This window comes from Bufo gargarizans, chromosome 1 (assembly GCF_014858855.1).
Source record: "Bufo gargarizans isolate SCDJY-AF-19 chromosome 1, ASM1485885v1, whole genome shotgun sequence".
Taxonomy (NCBI): domain Eukaryota; kingdom Metazoa; phylum Chordata; class Amphibia; order Anura; family Bufonidae; genus Bufo; species Bufo gargarizans.
Genome location: NC_058080.1, coordinates 190,466,411 through 190,485,555, shown reverse-complemented (window position 1 = coordinate 190,485,555; position 19,145 = coordinate 190,466,411).

Here is a 19,145-nt window from a genome sequence, read left to right as displayed (position 1 = left end):
TTTTCACATTTTACGCAACAGGACAGATAGTGCAACGTATATCTTTTGTGAATCCTAGAGTTTTTTCAATTTAATTCATAAATTTGACATAAAATATAGAATATTGTTTTTTCATTCAAATATTGACTACAATTACCCAACAGAAAATGAAACTAAAAGATTAAACATTTTAATGAATATTGATTATTAATCAGTCCCTCTACTTGGAAGAACGCAACACATCACTGTTACTTGGCTTTCTTGCACGGAAATCTCACTTTAGGTATTGTTCCAACATTAAATTGGATTTTGGGTGTCTAGAACACCCAAGGTATTTATTGGTAAGAATGAAATATAAAGAAATGTCCTTCAGAGAGGATGAGAGTACCTTAAAAGGTGACTTGATCTTTGTTGTGGCTTTATCCTTTTGCCAGGCAGTGGGGGTACAGCACATCACATAATCTGAAGAAGGCTGAATTTTTACTGTTTGCGCTCATCCATTTGGTATTTGCATAAAATATTTGTACAGTATATGTGGTCAGCTGTTGCTATTCTGCGTACTGATGTACATGAGATGTCTCTGTAGAATATAAGTAGTAAATAGAATATAGTAAACTTGCTATAATCTTTCCCCTAGCGACACCAGCTGCAAGTACAATTCTAGTGAGGGAGATGCAATGGATATGACTTTAGGTAATTTATTGAAAGCACTTTAACCCCTTCACGCAACATCACGTACATGTACGTGGGGGAATGTGGTGCCTCACCGCATCCCCACGTGCATGTACGTGATCGGCTTCACTGTCAGCGCAGGGACCTGAGCGCTGAAGATTCAGTGAAGCCGGCGTGCTGGGGTTGCTAGGCAACCCTAGAAGCCGGAAGGAGTTGTATTAGACCCCTGACCCGCCCACGATCGCTGTGATTGGTCCAATACTGCAGAGGGACCAATCGCAGCGCATCGGGGCAGGTAAGGGGGGTTAGGGAGGGACTGTGTGCCTCTCCTTCTCTGATCGTCCCCATTCCTGTCAGGGAAGCGATCAGAGAAGGAGATAGTGTGACAATCTGATGTACCTTCCCGACCTATGACATGTATACTAGTCATGGAGCACTGCTACTTAGCGCTCCATGACTAGTATACTCGTCATGGCATAAAACTGTCACCATGTCTGCAGACATGGTGACAGCGCTGAGTGCCGGCTGTTACACACAGCCAGGCACTCAGGCTCAATGCCGAGGGGGGTCCTGTGACCCCCGTATCGGCGATCGGGTAGTTTCGCCCCCCCCCCTATCGGCGATCGCTTTATGTAGTTTCTGATCCCTGCGGTCCCTGACCGCAGGGATCAGAAACCTAAAAATTGCCCCAAATCGATTTTTTTTTACCCCCCCTGCACCCCTGAATTCCATTTATGTGGCGGGGTGCAGGGGGCGGTTTGTGGGCGGTGCGGGGCCGGTGCGGGGCGGTGTGGCAGTTGCGGGAGGCGGGCGGTGCGGCAGGCGGTGATGCGATGTCAGCCGTTTAACCCTTTCCATACTGCGGTCCGTACGGACCGCGGTATGGAAAAGGTTAACAGCTCAGGGAGCTCCCTCCCGCTCCCATCGGAGGGCTGCTGTACCTTTGCAGCCCCCCGATGGAGAGGGAGAGAGCTCCCAGACAGCCCCCCCAGAGCCCCGTCCTTACCCTTCCCCGTCTGCGCAGTTCTGAACATAACTGAGCAGACGGGGAAGGTTCCCATGGCAACAGGACGCCTCTCAGGCGTCCTGCTGTCCATGGTGCTGAACAGATCTATGCTGAAAGCATAGATCTGTTCAGTGTAAGTAAAATATAGTACAGTGCAATATATATTGTACTGTACTGTATTATACAGACATCAGACCCACTGGATCTTCAAGAACCAAGTGGGTCTGGGTCAAAAAAAAATGTGAAAAAAGTAAAAAAAAAAGTAAAAATCAAAAAACACATTTATCACTGATTAAACATGAGAAAAATAAAATTCCCTACACATGTTTGGTATCGCCGCGTCCGTAACGACCTGATCTATAAAACGGTCATGTTACTTTTCCCGAACCGTGAACGCCATAAAAATAAAAAATAAAAAACTATGATGAAATTGAAATTTTGCCCACCTTACTTCCCCAAAAAAGATAATAAAAGTGATCAAAAAAGTCGCATGTACTCCAAAATTGTAACAATCAAACCGTTAACTCATCCCGCAAAAAATGAGACCCTACTTAAGATAATCGCCCAAAAACTGAAAAAACTATGGCTCTTAGACTATGGAAACACTAAAACATCATTTTTTTTGTTTCAAAAATGAAATCATTGTGTAAAACTTATATAAATAAAAAAAGTATACATATTAGGTATCGCCGCGTCCGTATCGACCGGCTCTATAAAAATATCACATGACCTAACCCCTCAGATGACCACCGTAAAAAAATAAAAATAAAAACGGTGTAGAAAAAGCAATTTTTTGTCATCTTACGTCACAAAAAGTGTAATAGCAAGCGATCAAAAAGTCATATGCACCCCAACATAGTGCCAATCAAACCGTCATCTCATCTCGCAAAAAATGAGACCCTCCTTAAGATAATCGCCCCAAAACTGTAAAAACTATGGCTCTTAGACTATGGAGAAACGAAAAAAAAATAATTGTTTTAAAAATGAAATCATTGTATAAAACTTACATAAATAAAAAAAATGTATACATATTAGGTATCGCCGCGTCCGTGACAACCTGCTCTATAAAATTACCACATGATCTAACCTGTCAGATGAATGGTGTAAATAACAAAAAAAAACGATGCCAAAAAAGCAATTTCTTGTTACCTTGCCGCACAAAAAGTGTAATATAGAGCAACCAAAAATCATATGTACCCTAAACTAGTACCAACAAAACTGCCACACTATCCTGTAGTTTCTAAAATGGGATCACTTTTTTGGAGTTTCTACATCAGGGGGCTTCAAATGGGACATGGTGTCAAAAAAACTGTCCAGCAAAATCTGGCTTCCAAAAACCACACGGCACATCTTTCACTCTACGCCCCGCTGTGTGCCCGTACAGTAGTTTACGGCCACATATGGGGCGTTTCTGTAAACAGCAGAGTCAGGGCAATAAAGATAAAGTCTTGTTTGGCTGTTAACCCTTGCTTTGTTAGTGGAAAAAATGGGTTAAAATTGAAAATTAGGCAAAAAAATGAAATTCTCAAATTTCATCCCCATTTGCCAATAACTCTTGTGCAACACCTAAAGGGTTAACAAAGTTTGTAAAATCAGTTTTGAATACCTTGAGGGGTGTAGTTTCTTAGATGGCGTCACTTTTAGAGAGTTTCTACTCTAGGGGTGCATCAGGGGGCTTCAAATGGGACATGGTGTCAAAAAAACTGTCCAGCAAAATCTGGCTTCCAAAAACCATACGGCGCACCTTTCACTCTATGCCCCGCTGTGTGCCCGTACAGTAGTTTACGGCCACATATGGGGTGTTTCTGTAAACGGCAGAGTCAGGGCAATAAAGATACAGTCTTGTTTGGATGTTAACCCTTGCTTTGTTAGTGGAAAAAATGGGTTAAAATTGAAAATTAGGCGAAAAAATGAAATTCTCAAATTTCATCCCCATTTGCCAATAACTCTTGTGCAACACCTAAAGGGTTAACGAAGTTTGTAAAATCAGTTTTGAATACCTTGAGGGGTGAACTTTCTTAGATGGGGTCACTTTTAGGGAGTTTCTGCTCTAGGGGTGCATCAGGGGGCTTCAAATGGCACATGGTGTAAATAAACCAGTCCAGCAAAACCTGCCTTCCAAAAACCATACGGCGCACCTTTCACTCTACGCCCTGCTGTGTGCCCGTACAGTAGTTTACGGCCACATATGGGGTGTTTCTGTAAACGGCAGAGTCAGGGCAATAAAGATACAGTCTTGTTTGGATGTTAACCCTTGCTTTGTTAGTGTAAAAAATTGGTTAAAATGGAAAATTAGGCAAAAAAATGAAATTCTCAAATTTCATCCCCATTTGCCAATAACTCCTGTGCAACACCTAAAGGGTTAACAAAGTTTGTAAAATCAGTTTTGAATACCTTGAGGGGTGTAGTTTATAGAATAGGGTCATTTTTGGGTGGTTTCTATTATGTAAGCCTCGCAAAGTGACTTCAGACCTGTAGTGGTCCCTAAAAATTGGATTTCTGAAAAATTTCAAGATTTGCTTCTAAACTTCTAAGCCTTGTAACATCCCCAAAAAATAAAATATCATTCCCAAAATAATTCAAACATGAAGTACACATATGGGGAATGTAAAGTCATCACAATTTTTGGGGTATTACTATGTATTACAGAAGTAGAGAAACTGAAACTTTGAAATTTGCAAATTTTTCCAAATTTGGGGTAAATTTGGTATTTTTTTATGCAAAAAAAATTTATTTTGGGACTTAATTTTTCCAGTGTCATGAAGTACAATATGTGACGAAAAAACAATCTCAGAACGGCCTGGATAAGTCAAAGTATTTTAACGTTATCAGCACTTAAAGTGACACTGGTCAGATTTGCAAAAAATGACCTGGTCCTTAAGGTGAAATAAGGCTGTGTCTTGAAGGGGTTAAGAATTGATGTCAAGTCAAATGAAAAATCCTCTCTGAAAGTTCTGTAATGCATGGCTGACAAACAGGAAAATACAAACCGGATTCCAAAAAAGTTGGTACACTATACAAATCGTGAATAAAAACTGAATGCAATGATGTGGAAGTGCCAACTTCTAATATTTTATTCAGAATAGAACATAAATCACGGAACAAAAGTTTTAACTGAGAAAATGTACCATTTTAAGGGAAAAATATGTTGAATCAGAATTTCATGGTGTCAACAAATCCCCAAAAAGTTGGGACAAGGCCATTTTCACCACTGTGTGGCATCTCCCCTTCTGCTTACAACACTCAACAGACGTCTGGGGACCAAGGAGACCAATTTCTCAAGTTTAGAAATAGGAATGCTCTCCCATTCTTGCCTAATACAGGCCTCTAACTGTTCAATCGTCTTGGGCCTTCTTTGTTGCGCCTTCCTCTTTATGATGCCCCAAATGTTCTCTATAGGTGAAAGATCTGGACTGCAGACTGGCCATTTCAGTACCCGGATCCTTCTCCTACGCAGCCATGATGTTGTGATTGATGCAGAATGTGGTCTGGCATTATCTTGCAGGGTCTTCCCTGAAAGAGATCATGTCTGGATGGGAGCATATGTTGTTCTAGAACCTGAATATATTTTTCTGCATTGATGGTGCCTTTTCAGACATGCAAGCTGCCCATGCCACACGCACTCATGCAACCCCATACCATCAGAGATGCAGGCTTCTGAACTGAGCGTTGATATCAACTTGGGTTGTCCTTGTTCTCTTTGGTCCGGATGACATGGAGTCCCAGATTTCCAAAAAGAACTTCGAATCGTGACTCGTCTGACCACAGAACAGTCTTCCATTTTGCCACACTCCATTTTAAATGATCCCAGGCCCAGTGAAAACGCCTGAGCTTGTGGATCTTGCTTAGAAATGGCTTCTTCTTTGCACTGTAGAGTTTCAGCTGGCAACGGCGGATGGAACGGTGGATTGTGTTCACTGACAATGGTTTCTGGAAGTATTCCTGAGCCCATTCTGTGATTTCCTTTACAGTAGCATTCCTGTTTGTGGTGCAGTGTCGTTTAAGGGCCCGGAGATCACGGGCATCCAGTATAGTTTTACAGCCTTGACCCTTACGCACAGAGATTGTTCCAGATTCTCTGAATCTTTGGATGATGTTATGCACAGTTGATGATGATAAATGCAAAGTCTTTGCAATTTTTCGCTGGGTAACACCTTTCTGATATTGCTTCACTATCTTTCTGCACAACATTATGGGAATTGGTGATCCTCTACCCATCTTGGCTTCTGAGAGACACTGCCACTCTGAGAAGCTCTTTTTATACCCAATCATGTTGCCAATTAACCTAATTTGTGTTGATTGGTCTTCCAGCTCTTCGTTATGCTCAAATTTACTTTTTCCAGCCTCTTATTGCTACTTGTCCGAACTTTTTTGGGATTTGTTGACACCGTGAAAATTTGAATCAACGTATTTTTCATTTAAAATGATACATTTACTCGGATTAAACGTTTGATCTGTCATCTACGTTCTATTACAAATAAAATATTGACACTTGCCATCTCCACATCATTGCATTCAGTTTTTATTCACAATTTGTTTAGTGTCCCAACTATTTTGGAATCCGGTTTGTACTAGAAGAATCACTTATGAGCTCATAAAAGAGGAGGAGTTATAAGATGAATGACATAATTAATTACAACCATAGATAACTTATAGTAACATAGTAACATAGTACATAAGGCCGAAAAAAGACATTTGTCCATCCAGTTCGGCCTGTCATCCTGCAAGTTGATCCAGAGGAAGGCAAAAAAAAACTGTGAGGTAGAAGCCAATTTTCCTCACTTAAGGGGAATAAAAAATTCCTTCCCGACTCCAATCAGGCAATCAGAATAACTCCCTGGATCAACGACCCCTCTCTAGTAGCTATAGCCTGTAATATTATTACGCTCCAGAAATACTTCCAGACCCCTCTTGAATTCCTTTATTGTACTCACCATCCCCACCTCCTCAGGCAGAGAGTTCCATAGTCTCACTGCTTTTACCGTAAAGAATCCTTTTCTATGTTTGTGTACAAACCTTCTTTCCTCCAGACGCAGAGGATGTCCCCTCGTCACAGTCACAGTCCTGGGAATAAATAGATGATGGGATAGATCTCTGTACTGTCCCCTGATATATTTATACATATTAATTAGATCTCCTCTCAGTCGTCTTTTTTCTAAAGTGAATAACCCTAATTTTGATAATCTTTCAGGGTACTGTAGTTGCCCCATTCCAGTTATTACTTTAGTTGCCCTCCTCTGGACCCTCTCCAACTCCGCTATGTCTGCTTTGTTCACTGGAGCCCAGATCTGTACACAGTACTCCATGTGTCGTCTGACTAGCGATTTGTAAAGTGGTAGGACTATGTTCTCATCACGGGCATCTATGCCCCTTTTGATGCAACCCATTATCTTATTGGCCTTGGCAGCAGCTGCCTGACACTGTTTTTTGCAGCTTAGTTTGCTGTTTATTAAAATTCCTAGATCCTTTTCCATGTCAGTGTTACTGAGTGTTTTACCATTTAGTATGTACATGTGACTTGCATTATTTCTTCCCATGTTCATAACTTTACATTTGTCAGTGTTAAACCTCATCTGCCACTTATCTGCCCAAGCCTCCAATCGATCCAGATCCCTCTGTAATAGTATACTGTCCTCTTCAGTGTTAATTACTTTACACAGTTTAGTGTCATCTGCGAAAAATTGATATTTTACTATGCAAGCCTTCTACAAGATTATTAATAAATATATTGAAGAGAATTTGGCCCAATACAGACCCCTGAGGTACTCCACTAGTGACAGTGACCCAATTAATATCCACACTCTGTTTTCTATCATTGAGCCAGTTACTTACCCACTTACAGACATTCTCATTTTATATACTAACCTTTTATGTGGTACAGTGTCAAATGCTTTGGAGAAGTCCAGATACACGACATCCATTGATTCGCCGCTGTCAAGTCTAGAACTTACCTTCTCATAGAAACTGATTAAATTAGTTTGACATGTCCGATCCCTCACGAAGCCATGCTGATATGGCGTTATTTGCTTATTTCCGTTAAGATGCTCTAACATAGCATCTCTCAGAAAACCTTCAAACAGTTTACCCACAACAGATGGTAAACTTACCGGCCTATAGTTTCCAGGCTCTGTTTTTGAACCCTTTTTGAATATTGGCACCACATTTGCCATGTGCCAATCCTGTGGGACATTCCCTGTCAATATAGAATCTGCAAATATCAGAAATAAGGGTCTGGCTATGACATTACTTAATTCCCTTAGGATACAGGGGTGTATGCCATCCGGTCCTGGCGATTTGTCTATTTTAATCTTTTTAAGTCGCTGTTGTACTTCTTCCTGGGTCAGACAGGACACTTTTAATGGGGAATTTATGTCAACATTCAGCAAGTCATCTGACAGTTTATTTTCCTCAGTGAATACATTGGAGAAAAAAATATTTAACAGCTTTGCTTTCTCCTCGTCGCTCTCTGCGACTCCCCCCTCATTACTCTTTAAAGGGCCAACACCTTCAGATTTATACTTTTTAACATTTATATAATTGAAGAATATTTTAGGGTTAGTTTTACTCTCTTTGGCAATTAATCTCTCGGTCTCTAGTTTGGACGCTTTTATTTGTTTTTTACATGTTCTATTTTTTTCCTCATAGTTTTTCAGTGCTTCCATGCTACCTTCCTGTTTTAGTGTTTTATATGCTTTCTTTTTGTCATTTATTGCTTTCTTTACAGTTCTGTTTATCCACATTGGTTTCTTTTTGTTCCTTAACCTTTTATTCTCATACGGTATGTACCTCTCACAATGAGATTTTAGGATGCTTTTAAAGATATCCCATTTTGTGGCTGTATTTTTTTCTTTGTGAGGACTTTATCCCATTTAATTAGGCCTATGGCCTCTCTTAGTTGGCTAAATTTAGCTTTTTTGAAGTTTGGTATTTTTGTTCCTCCCTGTAGAAACGCTCTTTTGAATGATAATTGGAAGGTTATTACTTTGTGGTCACTATTTCCCAGGTGTCCCCCAACCTGCACGTCTGTTGTTCTGATAGGCCTATTGGTTAATACTAAGTCCAGTATGGCCGTCCCTCTAGTCGGGTCCTGAACCAGTTGGGAGAGGTAATTGTCTTTGATTATTGCCAAGAACCTGTTTCCTTTATGAGATATACAAGTTTCAGTTTCCCAGTCTATATCTGGGTAGTTGAAGTCCCCCATAATAACCACCTCATTATGATTTGCCGCCTTGTCAATCTCATTTAGTAGTAGATTTTCTGTGGACTCTGATATATTAGGTGGTTTATAGTAAACTCCTATTAGTAATTTATTATTGTTTTTCGCGCCTTGTATCTCTACCCACAGTGACTCCACATGTTCATGTCCCTCACTTATATCTTCACGGAGTGTGGGCTTTAGACCTGACTTTACATAAAGACAGACCCCTCCCCCTCTCCGGTTTTGACGATCCTTTCTAAACAGACTGTAACCCTGTACATTAACTGACCAGTCAAAGCTATCATCCAGCCATGTCTCAGTTATTCCCACTATGTCATAGTCCTCCTCACACATCACTAATTCCAGTTCACCAGTTTTATTAGTCAGGCTTCTGGCATTAGTATACATACATTTGAGAGGTTTATGTATATTTTTTACCCTACACCTTTCCTTCTGAACTGTTCTAGTCCCTCCTTCCATTCCTCCCCCAGTCCCATTACCTTGCCCCCGGTCTCTATCTGCACTATCTTCCCATCCTATAACATAATTACCCTCCCCCTCAGTCCCTAGTTTAAACACTCCTCCAACCTTCTAGCCATCTTCTTCCCCAACACAGCTGCCCCTTCCCCATTGAGGTGCAGCCCGTCCCTACGATAGAGCCTGTAGCCGATAGAAAAGTCAGCCCAGTTCTCCAGGAAACCAAACCCCTCCTTCCTACACCAGTTTTTGAGCCACTTGTTAATCTCCCTAACCTGCCTTTCCTGTGTGGCCCGTGGTACAGGTAGTATTTCGGAAAATACTACCTTTGAGGTCCTTGCCCTAAGCTTTTGACCTAAATCCCTGAAATCATTTTTAAGGACTCTCCACCTACCCCTAACTTTGTCATTGGTTCCGATATGGACCATGACCGCTGGATCTTCTCCAGCCCCTCCCAGTAATCTGTCAACCCGATCCGCGATGTGTCGAACTCTAGCGCCAGGAAGACAGCACACTGTTCGGTGATCACGGTCTTTGTGACAGATTTCCCTATCTGTTCCCCTAATAATTGAGTCTCCCACTACCAGCACCTGTCTGGCTTGCCCTGCTCTCCTGGTACCCTGCTTACCGGAGCTGACATTCCCCTGACTGGCAGAGGAAGTGTCTGGCTGCAGCAGTGCCATCCCTGGACTGACATCCCCCTCATCTGCCAAACGTGCAAACTTGTTGGGGTGTGTCAGATCAGGGCTAGCCTCCCTGGCACTCTTCCCTCTACCCCGCTTTCTAACTGTTACCCAGCTAGCTACCTCACTTTCCTCAGCCTCCTCTCTGTCACCCTCCCCCTCATCTACCCCAAAGAGTGCTTTCTCGTGAGAAGCAAACTCTTTTGCAAATTGTCAATGCCTCTCAGTGTTGCAACTTGCCCATTTAGAGACTCTGCCAGTAGATGGCAGAAAAGCACACTAAGTATACGCTGAATGTAATTAAAATGAATTCTACATGTAGTATTATATTCCATTATTCATTGAAAATATTTTTACAAAAAATATATTACAAAAATGTTAGTGTGTACAGTATATTCTTCTATATTAAGTTAAAAGAATAAAATGTATACATGACTGCTACATTCATTATCGATGCCAAGTGCATTTTGATTGAATGAAAATATTAATTAAAAGTAGCAATACGTGTTAATTCTAGACATGTTCTCATATCAAAACATGTTTTTCCTTATTAACCTGCCACATATTATAAGTGAAAATAATATGAATCTACTGTTATTATCACCCTACATTGTTCTTTCTGGACTGTTGTAGCACAGCTCACTGACACTTTGCTCAATATGTGATCAGAATAAAAGCTCAAAGGTAAAGGAAAATAAGCTATGTCTAATAAATATTTCATTATTGCAGGGATTCAATGATGCATTCTAATAATTGCAGAAGTATGCACTAGGGGATTCCCATGTATTATGATGGGAAAAAAAACAAATACAGAAATTGCAAAAAGTTGCAAACACCAGTTATTGCTAAATTATAAAATAGCCATATTTGTATGTGGATACATTTTAGTCAGCAGATCAGATTTGCATTTGGAGCTTTAATTATTATTTTTTCATTATTTAAACATTTTCTATGATAATGTTGTTGGTTGCTGGTTTTGATTGGATTTAAAATTTTTATATTAGTAGGGGTATATTCCCTCAGAAAATAAATTGCAGCAAAAAAATTGCTGCAACAAATCTGTTGTAAAATCTACATGAGTTACATGAAGATTTGCTGTGGATTTAGGGCTCATGCACATGAACATATGTATTTTGTGGTCCGCAAAAAACGGTCTAGAAAAAAATACAGATGACGTCCGTGTGCATTACATATTTTGCAGAACAGAACAGCTGGCCCCTAATAGAACAGTACTATCCTTGTCCGTAATGCAGACAATTATAGGACATGTTCTTTTTTTTCGGAAATACAGTCATATGGAAACAGAATGCACATGGAGTACCTTCTATTTTTTTTGCTAACCCATTGAAATGAATGGTTCCGCATACAGTCCGCAAAAAAAAAAGGACGCAGAAAGAAAATAAGTTTGTGTCAATGAGCCATTACCCTGGATTTCACCTTCTGGATTGGAGTAAAATCTGCTGTGGAAATCTGTAGCATAGATTCACATGCTTAAATGCACATTCACGTACTTTAACCTGTTAAAAATATCCACAATAAATGTGTAGTGGAAGTCAAGTCTTTAACCACTATTTTCACCTAGGCTCAACTGTATGTCCAGATGAGTAGAGTTGAGCGAACCCGAACTGTAAAATTCAGGTTCGTACCGAACTTAAGGTTTTTCGGCACCCGGACCTGAACATTTACGTAAAACTTTGGGTTCGTGTTCGGAGCTTTCTTGGCGCTTTTTGAAAGGCTGCACAGCAGCCAATCAACAAGCGACATACTACTTGCCCCAAAAGGCCATCACAGCCATGCCTACTATTAGCATGGCTGTGATTGGCCAACTGCAGCATGTGACCCAGCTTCTATTTAAGCTGGAGTCACGTAGCGCTGCCCGTCACTCTGCTCAGATTAGTGTAGGGAGAGGCTGCAGCTGCTGTGAGGGAGCGATCAGGAAGCAATCTTATCAAGAACTCGTTTATGTACTCAGTGGTCTACAGAAAAAGGGTTTTGTTTGTGCAGTGCACAATTTTTTTAAGCCTGCCCTGAGCCAACTACTGCTGAAAACAAACTTTTATTTCTTCAGTTAGTCAATATCAATACATGATCGGCAGCAATTTTATACAACGATAGTGCACCAGCACAGGCTATCTGCAAGTCCAGAAATACAGCTTTAAAATACTGGGGTGAAAAAAGCCTCTGATATACTGCACATCTGGGATTACACGTGCATAAGTGACTGTCACATTTAGGACAGAAATACAGCTTTTTGGTTAGGGTGAAAAAACCCTCTAAAATACTGCACATCTGGGATTACACATGCATAAGTGACTGTCACATTTAGGCCATATATACGGCTTTGGCATACTGGGGTGCAAAAAGCCTCTGATATACTGCACATCTGGAATTAGACAAGCATAAGTGACTGTCACATTTAGGAGAGTAATACAGCTTTTTGGTTAGGGTGAAAGAACCTTCTAATATACTCCACATCTGGGATTACACATACATAAGTGACTGTCACATTTAGGCCATAAATACAGCTTTTTGATTACTGGGGTGTAAAAAGCCTCTAATATATTGCACATCTGGGATTAAACGTGCATAAGTGACTGTCACATTTAGGCCATAAATACGGCTTTGGCATACTAGGGTGAAAAAAGCATCTGATATACTGCACATCTGGTATTACACATGCATAAGTGACTGTCACATTTAGGCCATAAATACGGCGTTGGTATACGGGGGTAAAAAAAGCCTCTCATATACTGCACATCTAGGATTACACATGCATAAGTGACTGTCACATTTAGGACAGAAATACAGATTTTTGGTTAGGGTGAAAAAAAACCTCTAATATACTGCTCATCTGGGATTACACATGCATAAGTGACTGTCACATTGAGGCCATAAATACGGCTTCAGCATACTGGGGTGAAAAGAACTCTGATATACTGCACATCTGGGATTACACCTACATAAGTGGCTGTCACATTCAGGACAGAAATACAGCTTTTTGGTTAGGGGGAAAAACCCCTCTAATATACTGCACATCTGGGATTAGACAAGCATAAGTGACTGTTACATTTAGGCCATAAATACGGCTTTGGCATACTGGGGTGAAAAAAGTCTCTTGTATACTGCACATCTGGGATTACAAGTGCATAAGTGACTGTCACATTTAGGACAGAAATACAGCTTTTTGGTTAGGGGGAAAAAACCCTCTCATATACTGCGCATCTGGGAATAGACAAGCATAAGTGACTGTCACATTTAGGACAGAAATACAGATTTTTGGTTAGGGTGGAAAACCCCTCTAATATACTGCACATCTGGGATTAGACAAGCATAAGTGACTGTCACATTTAGGACAGAAATAAAGCTTTTTGGTTAGGGTGAAAAAACCCTCTAATATACTGCACATCTGGGATTACACATGCATAAGTGACTGCCACATTTAGGCCATAAATACGGCTTTAGCATACTGGGGTGAAACAATCCTCTGATATACAGCACATCTGGAATTACACGTTTATAAGTGACTGTCACATTTAGGACAGAAATACAGCTTTTTGGTTAGGGTGAAAAATCCCTCTAATATACTGCACATCTGGGATTAGACAAGCATAAGTGACTGTCACATTTAGGACAGAAATACAGCTTTGGCATACTGGGGTGAAAAAAAGCCTCTCATATATTGCACATCTGGGATTACACGGGCATAAGTGACTGTCACATTTAGGACAGAAATACAGCTTTTGGGTAAGGGTGAAAAAACCCTCTAATATACTGCACATCTGGGATTTCACTTGCATAAGTGACTGTCACATTTAGGACATAAATACGGCTATAGCATACTGGGGTGAAAAAAGCCTGTGATATACTGCACATCTGGGATTACATGTTCATAAGTGACTGTCTCATTTAGTGCATAAATACAGCTTTTTGGTTAGGGTGAAAAAAACCTTAAATATCCTACACATCTGGGATTACACGTGCAAAAGTGACTGTCACATTTAGGACAGAAATACAGCTTTTTGGTCAGGGTGAAAAAACCCTCTAATATACTGCACATCTGTGATTACACGTGCATAAGTGACTGTCAAATTTAGGACAGAAATACAGCTTTTTTGTCAAGGTGAAAAAACTCTAATATACCGCACATCTGGGATAACACGTGCATAAGTGACTGTCACATTTAGGCCATAAATACGGCTTTGGCATACTGGGGTGAAAAAAGCCTCTCATATACTGCATATCTGGGATTACATGTGCATAAGTGACTGTCACATTTAGGCCATAAATACGGCTTTGGCTATAGCATACTGGGGTGAAAAAAGCCTGTGATATACTGCACATCTGGGATTACATGTTCATAAGTGACTGTCTCATTTAGTGCATAAATACAGCTTTTTGGTTAGGGTGAAAAAAACCTTAAATATCCTACACATCTGGGATTACACGTGCAAAAGTGACTGTCACATTTAGGACAGAAATACAGCTTTTTGGTCAGGGTGAAAAAACCCTCTAATATACTGCACATCTGGGAATAGACAAGCATAAGTGACTGTCACATTTAGGACAGAAATACAGATTTTTGGTTAGGGTGGAAAACCCCTCTAATATACTGCACATCTGGGATTAGACAAGCATAAGTGACTGTCACATTTAGGACAGAAATAAAGCTTTTTGGTTAGGGTGAAAAAACCCTCTAATATACTGCACATCTGGGATTACACATGCATAAGTGACTGCCACATTTAGGCCATAAATACGGCTTTAGCATACTGGGGTGAAACAAGCCTCTGATATACAGCACATCTGGAATTACACGTTCATAAGTGACTGTGACATTTAGGACAGAAATAAAGCTTTATGGTTAGAGTGAAAAAAAACTCTAATAAACTGCACATCTGGGATTAGACAAGCATAAGTGACTGTTACATTTAGGCCATAAATACGGCTTTGGCATACTGGGGTGAAAAAAGTCTCTTGTATACTGCACATCTGGGATTACACGTGCAAAAGTGACTGTCACGTTTAGGACAGCAATACAGCTTTTTGGTTAGGGTGAAAAAAGTCTCTTATATTCTGCACATCTGGGATTAGACAAGCATAAGCAACTGTCACATTTAGGACAGAAATACAGCTTTTTGGTTAGGGTGAAAAAACTCTCTAATATACTGCACATCTGGGATAACACATGCATAAATGACTGTCACATTTAGGACATAAATACGGCTATAGCATACTGGGGTGAAAAAAGCCTGTGATATACTGCACATCTGGGATTACATGTTCATAAGTGACTGTCTCATTTAGTGCAGAAATACAGCTTTTTGGTTAGGGTGAAAAAAACCTTAAATATCCTACACATCTGGGATTACACGTGCAAAAGTGACTGTCACATTTAGGACAGAAATACAGCTTTTTGGTCAGGGTGAAAAAACCCTCTAATATACTGCACATCTGTGATTACACGTGCATAAGTGACTGTCAAATTTAGGACAGAAATACAGCTTTTTTGTCAAGGTGAAAAAACTCTAATATACCGCACATCTGGGATAACACGTGCATAAGTGACTGTCACATTTAGGCCATAAATACGGCTTTGGCATACTGGGGTGAAAAAACCCTCTAATATACTGCGCATCTGGGATTACACATGCATAAGTGACTGTCACATTTAGGACAGAAATACAGCTTTTTGGTTAGGGTGAATAAACCCTCTAATATACTGTATATCTGGGATTACACGTGTATAAGTGACTGTCACATTTAGGTCATAAATACGGCTTTGGCATAGTGGGGTGAAAAAAGCCTCTCATATACTGCACATCTGGGATTACACGTGCATAAGTGACTGTCACATTTAGGACAGAAATACAGCTTTTTGGTTAGGGTGAAAAAACCCTCTAATATACTGCATATCTGGGATTACACGTGCATAAGTGACTGTCACATTTAGGACAAAAATACAGCTTTTTGGTTAGGGTGAAAAAAAACCTCTAATATACTTCACATCCGGGATTAGGCAAGCATAAGTGACTGTCACATTTAGGACAGAAATACAGCTTTTTGGTTAGGGTAAAAAAAAAACTACTAATATATTTCACATCTGGGATTAAACATGCATAAGTGACTGTCACATTTAGGCTATAAATACGGCTTTTTGGTTACTGCGGTGAAAAAAACCTCTGATATACTGCACATCAGAGATAAGACATGCATAAGTGAGTGTCACATTTAGGCCACAAATACCGCTGTCATATAGATTAAAAAAAAAAGAATATAGTGTGCAATACCCTACATCAGGGTTTATATTAATGCTTAATTATTTTTAACATACTTAACCACTTTTTACTTTGCTTTGTGAACGCTAACTATGAGGCAAACATCTAATAAGGGACCCGGTCATGGTCGTGGTGGTGGTGTTGGTGGAGCCTCTGGTGCAGGGAGAGGACTTGGCCGTTCTGCCACAGCTACACGTCCTACTGAACTCAGGTCCCAGTAGCCGCCAGAATCTACTGCGATATTTGGTCGGGCCTAATGCCATTCTAAGGATGGTAAGGCCTGAGCAAATACAGGCGCTAGTCAATTGGGTGGCCGACAGTGGATCCAGCACGTTCACATTATCTCCCACCCAGTCTTCTGCAGAAAGCGCACAGGTGGCGCCTGAAATCCATGCCCATCAGTCTGTCACATCACCCCCGTGCATATCGGGGAACCTGTCTGAGCCTCAAGTCATGCAGCAGTCTCTTATGCTGTTTGAAGACTCTGCTGGCAGGGTTTCCCAAGGTCATCCACCAAGCCCATCCCCAGGGGTGGAAGACATAGAAAGCACTAAAGCACAACCCCTTATGTTTCCTGATGAGGACATGGGAATACCACCTCAGCACGTCTCTGATAAAGATGAAACACAGGTGCCAACTGCTGCGTCTTTCTGCAGTGTGCAGACCGAAAAGGAGGTCAGGGAGGAAGACTGAGTGGACGATGCAAGGGATGATGAGGTCCTAGACCCCACATGGAATAAAGGTTGTGTTACTGACTTTCAGAGTTCGGAGGAAGAGGCAGTGGTGAGACCGAGCCAACAGCCTAGCAAAAGCGGGAGCAGGGTGCAAAAGCTGAGCAGCCGTCGCCAAAACAGTTCACCTGCTACTGGCCACTGTCAACAGGGACTGAGCACACCAAAGGCAGGCAGTGGGCAAAAGCAGAACACCTGCCGCCAAGAGACTCTGCTACTGACCACCGCCATCTGGGACCGAGCACCCCAAAGGCAGCTTCAAGGAGTTCCCTGGCATGGCACTTCTTCACACAATGTGCTGCCGAGAAGACCCGAGTGGTTTGCACGCTGTGCCATCAGAGCCTGAAGCGAGGCATTAACGTTCTGAACCTTAGCACAACCTGCATGACCAGGCATGCGAGGCACGGGCTGCAGTGGAGTAAGCACCTTCAAAACCAAGAAAGGGCTCAGGCCCCTCGTGCTCCCTCTTCTGCTGCTGCCTCGGCTTCTTCCTGCGCCTCTGGAGGAAGGTTGGCACCTGCCGCCCAACAAACAGAGGATGTGCCACCAACAGCACCACCTCCGTCACCAAGCATCTCCACCATGTCACATGGAAGCGTTCAGCTCTCCATCTCACAAACCTTTGAGAGAAAGCGTAAATTCTCACCTAGCCACCCTCGATCCCTGGCCCTGAATGCCAGCATTTCTAAACTGCTGGCTTTTGAAATGCTGTCATTCAGGCTGGTGGAGATGGACAACTTCAAACAGCTCATGTCACTTGCTGTCCCACAGTACGTCGTTCCAAGCCGCCACTACTTCTCCAGGAGAGCCGTGCCCTCCCTGCACAACCAAGTATCGGATAAAATCAAGTGTGCACTGCGCAATGCCATCCTTGGCAAGGTACACCTAACCACAGATACGTGGACCAGTAAGCACGGCCAGGGACACTATATCTCCCTAACTGCACACTGGGTAAATGTAGTGGCGGCTGGGCCCCAGGCGGAGAGCTGTTTGGCGCAGGTCCTTCCACCACCAAGGATCGCAGGGCATCATTCTTTGCCTCCTGTTGCCTCCTCTTCTACTACCTCCTCATCCGGTCAGCCACAGACCTTCGCCACCAACTTCAGCACATCCAGGGGTAAATGTCAGCAGGCCATTCTGAAACTGATGTGTTTGGGGGACAGGCCCCACACCGCGCAGGAGTTGTGGTGGGGTATAGAGCAACAGACCGACGAGTCGTTGCTGCCAGTCGGCCTCAAGCCCGGCCTGGTGGTGTGCGATAATGGGCGAAATCTCGTTGCAGCTCTGGGACTAGCCGGTTTGACGCACATTCCTTGCCTGGTGCATGTACTGAATTTGGTGGTACAGAAATTCATTCACAACTACCCCGACATGTCAGAGCTGCTGCATAAAGTGCGGGCCGTTTGTGCGCGCTTCCGGTGTTCACATCCTGCCACTGCTCGCCTGTCTGCGCTACAGCGTAACTTCGGCCTTCCCGCTCACCGCCTCATATGCGACGTGCCCACCAGGTGGAACTCCACCTTGCACATGCTGGACAGACTGTGCGAGCAGCAGCAGGCCATAGTGGAGTTTCAGCTGCAGCACGCACGGGTCAGTCGCACTGTGGAACAGCACCACTTCACCACCAATGACTGGGCCTCCATGCGAGACCTGTGTGCCCTGTTGCGCTGTTTCGAGTACTCCACCAACATGGCCAGTGGCGATGACGCCGTTATCAGCGTTACAATACCACTTCTATGTCTCCTTGAGAAAACACTTAGGGCGATTATGGAAGAGGATGTGGCCCAGGACGAGGAGGAGGAAGAGGGGTCATCTCTAACACTTTCAGGCCAGTCTTTTAGAAGTGGCTCAGAAAGAGGATTTTTGCAACAGAAGAGGCCAGGTACAAATTTGCCCAGCCAGGGCCCACTACTGGAGGACGAGGAGGAGGAGGATGAAGAGGAGGAGGATGGGGATTAAGCATGTTCACAGCAGGGTGGCATCCAACGCAGCTCGGGCACATCACTAGTGCAAGGCTGGGGGGATACGGAGGACGCAGACGATACGCCTCCCACAGAGAACAGCTTGTCCTTACTTCTGGGCAGCCTGGCACACATGAGCGACTACATGCTGCAGTGCCTGCGC